The sequence below is a fragment of the Lycium barbarum genome, chromosome 12 (genome assembly GCF_019175385.1).
Source record: "Lycium barbarum isolate Lr01 chromosome 12, ASM1917538v2, whole genome shotgun sequence".
NCBI lineage: Eukaryota > Viridiplantae > Streptophyta > Magnoliopsida > Solanales > Solanaceae > Lycium > Lycium barbarum.
The window spans coordinates 58418045-58427386 of NC_083348.1; the positions used below are offsets into that span (position 1 = coordinate 58418045).

General features: G+C 43.8%; 1 long non-coding RNA gene across 1 annotated transcript; it reads left to right on the forward strand.

The window, feature by feature from the left end:
- Window positions 1–291: 291 nt before the first annotated feature.
- On the forward strand, window positions 292–2493 carry LOC132623845 (uncharacterized). Its single transcript, XR_009576445.1, has 3 exons — window positions 292–482; window positions 1374–1439; window positions 2371–2493. It is a non-coding gene; the product is annotated as an uncharacterized LOC132623845 (long non-coding RNA).
- Window positions 2494–9342: the final 6849 nt, after the last annotated feature.

The following is a 9342-nucleotide window of genomic DNA, read 5'->3' on the forward strand; positions in this document are numbered from 1 at the left end:
TCGGGATTCTTGACCTTCGATTTTATTTTGAGATATAAGTTGTGCATGAATTTATTGGTATGGAACAATTAGGAAAATTCGGGACCAAAAGTGATAAAAATTGGAAGATAAAAATCATCCACAATTTCCATGGTTGGCCCACACAAATGGTGTTCAATTTTAATTGGGACAACACATTAGTGTGGGCCAAGGGGCAAGTGTACAATTCATTTAAGTATTAAAAGATGACCACAATTTTATTTCACTTCATTTGCTTCATTCACCACACTTGAACCAAAAATAAGTTGAAGACCCTCCATTGAAGGCTCTCGGCCAACAGCCCTGAAAATTCACTTCCATTTTTAGCTCTCCAAAAATTAATTTCTTGGTGTTAAACCACTAATTAGAGGTCCCTAAGTAACTTGAAAGCATTGTTGGGGTGATCAAGTCCTTCATTCAAGAGATTGGAAAACCCTAGCCTATTAAAAGTTGAAGAGAAAAAGGTAAGATTTGATCTTGTTTTTGTGTTATGAAGGTTCTATTCATGTAGTAGTATCTTATTATGGTTGAAAATCATGAAATAAAGAATGGTGAAGTGGATGCCATATGTATGAGGGTTGGGCGTGTGATGGGTGTTGTGATTGAAATTATGAATTAATGATTAGTTAGTTGATTAGGATCATTGTAAGGTGAAGAACAATTGAGAATCATCCATATATGTGTATATATAGTGTTGATTGAAATGGGTCACATTATATGACGATGAACGAATGAACGTCGCTTAATATTTTAATCGCCGTCGCTATGAATCTTATGTTGGAAATGAATGTTTGTTGACTCAAAATGATGTTGTTAATGTGCGGACTGTTTTTGGAGGTTATTGTATATTTATTGTAATTGGTATATTGATGAGATAACATTGTTAGAATGTAATTTGAGGATACAAACCATGATTTGGAAATGAAGAAAAAAAATTAAAGGGCTGTCTCGGTTGGGGCTGTTTTCGGCCAGCTTGGAGAAAAAAAAATTCGGGTTGTTGGAAATGTGGTATGAATTGCTTAGAATGCCCTTGAATATTTTTGGTAAGGATTCGGGTTGATAATTGAATGTATAAGCGTCGATTTTGGCTTGAAGGTAAGTCGTCGAATTGAATTTATGTAAGTTGTCGAAAAATGGAAAAGAAAGCGATTATTGTATTTTGTCTTTCGGATTGGTTGTTGGTGTTGTTAGGCTGGTTATTGTTGTTGTTGATTTATCTAGCCGAGTTAAATTCTCGGGGTGGCCTATTTATAGGGGAAATGCTGCCCAAATTTCTGTAGAATTAAGGGCGAAATTGGAATTTATTGCCCAATAAGTCTTTAGCTAATGTTTGGCATTTTATGGCTTATTTTTAGATCGTGGGCAGCCCGAATCATAGTTTGGACTTAGCTTGAGTTGGATCATATTGGAGAGCGTTTGAGGTATATAAGGCAACTTCCTTTCTTTTGGCATGTCTTAGTTTTTACAGGCTAAATTAGAGCCTTAGGGAAACTTTCAAATCCGAAATCCGAGCATGTTATGATCCGTATATGTTCTTTGGCACTCTTATGTATGATGTGATGAAATATGAACCCTTATGTTTTTGAAATAATCGCTTTCCGAATTTTGCATAAAAAGGGATTCACTTTAAAGAAGTTCGTAATTTTTTTTGAAATGCTATATCTTGCACAAATGTGCTCGGGTTACTCCAATATTTTTGTAGAAGTCTATATGACATATGATATGTATGTTTTCCATAGGCGGGCCTGACCCGGGTAAATACTCGTCCGTGGGTCCCGCGATGCCCTTTTTGTAAATTCGACAACTTTGAAACAAAAAGTGATAATTATTATTCCGATTTCGAATATGACTATTTTACTTATCCTTCAGATTTATAATAATGATTTTATGCATATGATTCCTCACTACTCCGCTCGTGCCTACTGTGATATCGTTCACCGGTTCCCGGGCCGGTTCTGTTGTCGTGCGCTTTGTGATACATTCCGGTGTTATGCTGTGTTTATGGTTCACCGTGCTCCTCGCTCGAGGGCCGGGTTCCACTTATGTTTGGCGTTATGCTGTGTTTGGCGTTATGCTGTGTTGTGATGTGTGACGGGGATTCGGAGATTTGAAACTTTCTGGTGTTATGCTGTGTTGTGGCGCCATCGACAGGCGGGCGACCACATTTTCCTGTGCCCTATGCATAATTTATACTTTGGAAATAAACATTTTGATATTTTTTTTGATATGTAATATTTTCTATATTTCTGATTCAATTATTGTTCAGATTTATTTCTATACCTTCTGCTTTGCATACTCAGTACATATTTCGTACTGACCCGCTTCTCTGGGGGCTGCGTTTCATGCCCGCAGGTACGGACGCACAGCCTGGTGATCCACCTGTTTAGGACACCCCCTTCTGCTATTCGGAGTGCTCCTCTCATTCTGGAGCCTATATTTTTGGTATATAATTGTTAGTGCATTTGTATATATTCGTTCATGGGTACGACGGGGCCCTGTCCCGTCCTATGATTCTGTCTGTCTGTTTAGAGGTCTGTGGACATGGTTGTGGGTTATGCCTACCTCAGTTCAGTTGTGTTTGTATACGTTGTGTTTGGGCGACCCTATTCGCCGTGGCGGCCGGTCCGCATATGTATATCTGTTGTGTGGTTGGCCCTATGTGGCGTTTGTTGGTATTTTCTGCGTTCAGGATTATTTTGGATAGTCAGTAAAACAAAGGAAACTCTGCCGAATTTTTTTTTGGAAATTATCCAATTTGAAATATAGCCTTGTCGGCTCCTGCTATATACTTGAATGTGTTTGTTATGATTTGAGATAGCGTTTGATAGATGTGTTTGGGTGCCCAGATCGGGCACTAGTCACGGCCTACGGGGTTGGGTCGTGACAGAAGTGGTATCAGAGCGGTTTGTCCTCGGAATGTCTACAGACCGTGTCTAGTAGAGTCTTGTTTATCGGTGTGTTGTGCACCACATCTATAAACAGGAAGCTACAGGACATTTAGGATGTTTCCTTTCTTTGAATCTTAGATCGTGCGATAGAGCTGTGCTATTAGGATGATTCTGTTCTGATCTGTTGTTGTTTTTCTTTCAGTGATGCCTCCAAAAAAGGCGACGGCCGCCCAGAAGAAAAAAGGCGTAGTAGGAGAGACCAGCCGGGCTCAGAAGGATACTCGGACCCTTGCTCAGATGATGCGTGATATTACGTCCCGGCCAGCCGACTCTGCTACGTCTTCATCGTCAGAGGAGTCTGGAGCAGCTTCACCATTAGCTCCAGGGGCTCCAGCTCCCGCGCCTCCAGCTCCTCAGCCAGGGGCGGAGGACAGGACACTGAGAGAGGCTGTGCAGTTATTGACCACTCTTGTAGCGGGACAGGCTCGCAGACGCAGGCGGAGAGATGATGATGATGACGATAGGCGTGACAGCCTGAGGGTTCGAGAGTTTCTATTATGTGGCCCTCCAGAGTTTTACGGGTCTAAGCCCGACGAGGACCCCCATGACTTTATTCGGGGGATGCGGCGCTCACTAGATTTGGTCAGGGCTTCAGAGACTGAGTCTGTTGAGTTAGCTTCGCATAGACTACGGGATGTTGCTGCTCACTGGTATGAGTCCTGGGAGCTATCCAGGGGTGAGGGTGCTACCCCAGCTACTTGGGACGAGTTCGTGACTGCTTTCACTCACCACTTTTTGCCCACAGAGTTACGGCGGGCGCGGGTTGACCGATTTTTGCATCTGCAGCAGAGGGGTCGGAGCGTCCGTGAGTATAATATGGAGTTTGATTCTTTGGCCCGGTATGCACCTGCCATAGTAGCAGATATGGCCGATCGGATGCACAGATACGTGATGGGGTTAGACCGCTATTTGATTGATGGTTGTATGGCGGTGGCATTGCAGGCAGACATGGATATTGCCCGACTACAGGCTTATGCCCTGGGTATGGAGGACCGACATAGAGCTGATTATTCTAGCAGAGATCGGGACAGGAGGCCGCCCAAGAGGGCCAGATTCGCAGGTTATTCTGGAGATTCTCGAGGCGGACAGCCTCAGCAGCAGCAGTCAGGCAGACATCCTCCTCCGTCAGGCCGGGGTGCACAGCCAGCCGGTAGGAGATTTGACAGTGCAGGACAGTCTGGGGCCGGTCAGAGCTCCAGAGCATCAGGGTCACAGATAGCTAGAGGTCCCAGCCAGTCCAGACCACCCAGGCCCCGTTGTTCCCATTGCGGGAAATCACACCCGGGAGAGTGTTATCGACTTACTGGAGCCTGTTTTTCATGCGATGGTCAGGGCCATCTTATGCGAGATTGTCCGTTGGCGAGCGGTTCTGGTAGTGTGGCTCAGCCGACGGGGTCAGCCGCTGGTTCATCATCTGCTCCATCAGTTGCACGCCCTGCGGGGCGAGGTATGCCTGCACCGGCGGGACGCGGTCGAGGTCGTGGCAGTGCTTCAGGTTCTAGCGGTCCTTCGAACCGCATTTATGCCTTAGCCAGCAGACAGGACCAGGAGGCTTCGCCTAATGTCGTCACAGGTATATTACTGGTTTTCTCTCGTGATGTGTATGCATTGATTGATCCTGGTTCTACATTATCATTTATATGTCCACTCGTTGCTGATACAATTGGGATAGAATCCGAACCGATAGAGCCTTTTGAGGTAGCTACACCAGTAGGGGACTCTGTTATAGCCAGTCAGATTTATAGAGATTGTTCCGTGATTATCTGTGGCTGCTGCACTAAGGCGGATTTGGTGGAGTTAGATATGATCGAGTTTGACGTGATTATGGGTATGGATTGGCTAGCTTCTTGCTATGCTAATGTTGATTGTCAAAAGAAGATAGTCCGATTCCAATTCCCAGGGGAGCCAGTTATAGAGTGGGCAGGTAATACAGTATCGCCGAGGGGTAAGTTTATTTCATACCTCAAGGCTGAGAAAATGATCAGAAAAGGGTATATTTATCATCTGGTCCGTGTTCATGATTTAGAGGCAGAGGCACCGACTCTTCAGTCAGTCCCAGTGGTTAATGAATTTGTAGATGTATTCCCAGATGAGCTTCCAGGTCTTCTTCCCGAACGGGAGATAGAGTTTGCTATTGATCTGTTGCCAGACACTCAGCCTATCTCTATTCCTCCGTACAGAATGGCACCTGCAGAATTGAAAGAATTGAAAGAGCAGCTGAGAGATTTATTGGAGAAGGGTTTCATTCGGCCTAGTGCGTCACCCTGGGGAGCTCCGGTATTATTTGTGAGGAAGAAAGACGGCTCGCTGCGGATGTGCATTGATTATCGGCAGTTGAATAAGGTAACCATCAAGAATAAATATCCCCTCCCCAGGATTGATGATTTGTTTGATCAGCTGCAGGGTGCCAGGTACTTCTCGAAGATAGACCTGCGATCGGGTTACCATCAGGTACGGGTACGAGAGGCTGATATTCCCAAGACAGCATTCAGGACCCGATATGGGCACTATGAGTTCAGAGTTATGTCTTTTGGGCTGACAAATGCCCCAGCAGTATTTATGGACCTGATGAATCGGGTATTCAGACCGTTCTTGGATATGTTTGTGATCGTATTTATCGATGATATTCTGGTTTATTCTCGGTCAGAGGCAGAGCATGCGGACCATTTGAGGACGGTACTTGGCACACTTCGGCACCAGGAATTATATGCTAAATTTTCTAAGTGTGAATTCTGGTTATCTTCAGTGGCATTTCTGGGACATATTATTGGGGCTGATGGCGTCCGGGTGGATACCCAGAAGATCGAGGCCGTAAAGAATTGGCCTAGACCTACGACGCCGACAGAGGTGCGTAGCTTTCTGGGATTGGCTGGTTATTATCGGAGCTTCTTGGAGAAGTTTGCTTCCATTTCAGCGCCTTTGACAAGGCTGATTCAGAAGGGAGATAAGTTTCAGTGGTCAGATGCTTGCGAGCGTAGCTTCCAGTTGCTGAGAGAGAAGTTGACTACGGCTCCAGTCCTGACTCTTCCGGAGGGTCCAGATGGGTATGTGATTTATTGTGATGCCTCTGGTATTGGTTTGGGATGTGTGTTGATGCAGCACGGCAGGGTGATAGCTTATGCTTCCCGGCAGCTCAGAAAACATGAAAAGAATTATCCTACTCACGATTTGGAGCTGGCCGCGGTCATTCATGCTTTGAAGATGTGGAGACATTATTTATATGGGGTTCACGTTGACATTTATACAGATCATAAGAGCCTTCAGTACATCTTTAGGCAAAAGGAGCTGAACTTGCGGCATCGGAGGTGGTTAGAGTTGCTGAAAGATTATGATGTTGACATTCTCTACCATCCTGGGAAAGCTAATGTTGTGGAGGATGCACTCAGCCGCAAGTCTATGGGCAGCCTAGCAGACGTGCCATCAGAGAGTAAAGAAATGGTTCGCGATATTCATCAGTTGGCTAGTCTTGGAGTTCGCTTGGCCGATTCTGGAGATGTTGGGGTTTCTGTTCGAGGCATTGCTGAGTCCTCTATTACCGAAGATATTAAGCGACATCAGTATGAGGATCCTATTCTGGCACAGTACAGAGATGCAGCTCCGGCACAGGAGAATACTCCGTTTGAGATTTCACCTGATGGAGTGTTATTTCACAGAGGCAGATTGTGTGTACCTGACGTTGCAGGGTTGCGGCGACAGGTTATGGGCGAGGCATATTATGCCCGATATTCTGTTCACCCAGGGTCGACGAAGATGTACCATGATCTCAGATGCCTATATTGGTGGGACGGTATGAAAAGAGATATAGCAGAGTTCGTTGTTCAGTGTCCAAATTGCCAGCAGGTTAAGATTGAGCACCAGAAGCCCGGTGGGCTATTGCAGGAGATGGAGATACCAACGTGGAAGTGGGAGATCATTAATATGGACTTTATTACAGGTCTACCTCGCACTCCACGGAGGTATGATTCTATTTGGGTTATTGTTGATCGGCTGACGAAATCAACCCATTTTCTTCCGGTTCGGACCACCTATTCAGCTGAGGATTATGCCAGGCTTTATGTCAGGGAGATTGTACGACTTCATGGAGTTCCTGTGTCTGTTATTTCCGATAGAGATGCCCAGTTTACAGCTAAGTTCTGGAGATCGTTTCAGGAGGGATTGGGGACCCAGGTGAGCCTGAGTACAGCCTTCCATCCCCAGTCCGACGGACAGGCCGAGCGCACTATTCAGACATTGGAAGATATGTTGCGTGCCTGTGTTATTGATTTCAGGGGTAGCTGGGACGACCATTTACCGCTTGTTGAGTTTGCGTATAATAACAGCTACCACTCCAGTATTCAGATGGCACCATATGAGGCTTTGTATGGCAGGAAGTGTAGATCACCGATCGGTTGGTTTGATGTTGGGGAGACTGAGTTGATTGGCCCAGATGTGGTCTAGCAGGTCGTGGATAAGGTGAAACTTATTCGAGAAAGATTGTTGGCAGCCCATAGCCGACAGAAATCTTATGCCGATAAGCGACGTCGACCGTTAGAGTTTCAGATTGGCGATTGGGTGTTCCTGAAAGTGTCACCGATGAAAGGTGTTATGCGATTTGGCAAGAAGGGAAAGCTCAGTCCGAGATATATTGGGCCCTATCTGATTATTCGCAAAATAGGCAAGGTGGCCTACGAATTGGATTTGCCAGCTGACTTGGGAGCGGTACACCCGGTATTTCATGTTTCTATGCTTCATAAGTGTATTGGTGACCCTTCCAGAGTCTTTCCTGTAGATGATATTCAGGTCACCGAGGAGCTATCTTATGAGGAGCAGCCTATAGCCATATTGGATCGCCAGGTCGGAACAAAGATATGGCTTCTGTTAAAGTGTTGTGGCGGAACAATAACCGAGAGGAAATGACCTGGGAAGCTGAGGAGCATATGAAGAAGAAGTATCCTCATTTATTTTCGGAACCTACAGGTAATCCAATTCTCTACTTGACTTTGATGATTGACCAATAAATGTATTGTTGTGATAGTTGAGAAGGAAACTCCCCCAAATTGTTGGTATGACCCATAAGATAAATCTAACATTCGCGGACGAATGTTCTTAAGGGGGGAGGATGTTAGAACCTGTATTTTTGTACAGTGGAATAATCTGGATTTATTACGATAAGTTAAGGACAAAACTAAGTCGGGATTCTTGACCTTCGATTTTATTTTGAGATATAAGTTGTGCATGAATTTATTGGTATGGAACAATTAGGAAAATTCGGGACCAAAAGTGATAAAAATTGGAAGATAAAAATCATCCACAATTTCCATGGTTGGCCCACACAAATGGTGTTCAATTTTAATTGGGACAACACATTAGTGTGGGCCAAGGGGCAAGTGTACAATTCATTTAAGTATTAAAAGATGACCACAATTTTATGTCACTTCATTTGCTTCATTCACCACACTTGAACAAAAAAAAATTGAAGACCCTCCATTGAAGGCTCTCGGCCAACAGCCCTGAAAATTCACTTCCATTTTTAGCTCTCCAAAAATTAATTTCTTGGTGTTAAACCACTAATTAGAGGTCCCTAAGTAACTTGAAAGCATTGTTGGGGTGATCAAGTCCTTCATTCAAGAGATTGGAAAACCCTAGCCTATTAAAAGTTGAAGAGAAAAAGGTAAGATTTGATCTTGTTTTTGTGTTATGAAGGTTCTATTCATGTAGTAGTATCTTATTATGGTTGAAAATCATGAAATAAAGAATGGTGAAGTGGATGCCATATGTATGAGGGTTGGGCGTGTGATGGGTGTTGTTGTGTTGTGATTGAAATTATGAATTAATGATTAGTTAGTTGATTAGGATCATTGTAAGGTGAAGAACAATTGAGAATCATCCATATATGTGTATATATAGTGTTGATTGAAATGGGTCACATTATATGACGATGAACGAATGAACGTCGCTTAATGTTTTAATCGCCGTCGCTATGAATCTTATGTTGGAAATGAATGTTTGTTGACTCAAAATGATGTTGTTAATGTGCGGATTGTTTTTGGAGGTTATTGTATATTTATTGTAATTGGTATATTGATGAGATAGCATTGTTAGAATGCAATTTGAGGATACAAACCATGATTTGGAAATGAAGAAAAAAAAAATTAAAGGGTTGTCTCGGTTGGGGCTGTTTTCGGCCAGCTTGGAGAAAAAAAAATCCGGGTTGTTGGAAATGTGGTATGAATTGCTTAGAATGCCCTTGAATATTTTTGGTAAGGATTCGGGTTGATAATTGAATGTATAAGCGTCGATTTTGGCTTGAAGGTAAGTCGTCGAATTGAGTTTATGTAAGTTGTCGAAAAATGGAAAAGAAAGCGATTATTGTATTTTGTCTTTCGGATTGGTTGTT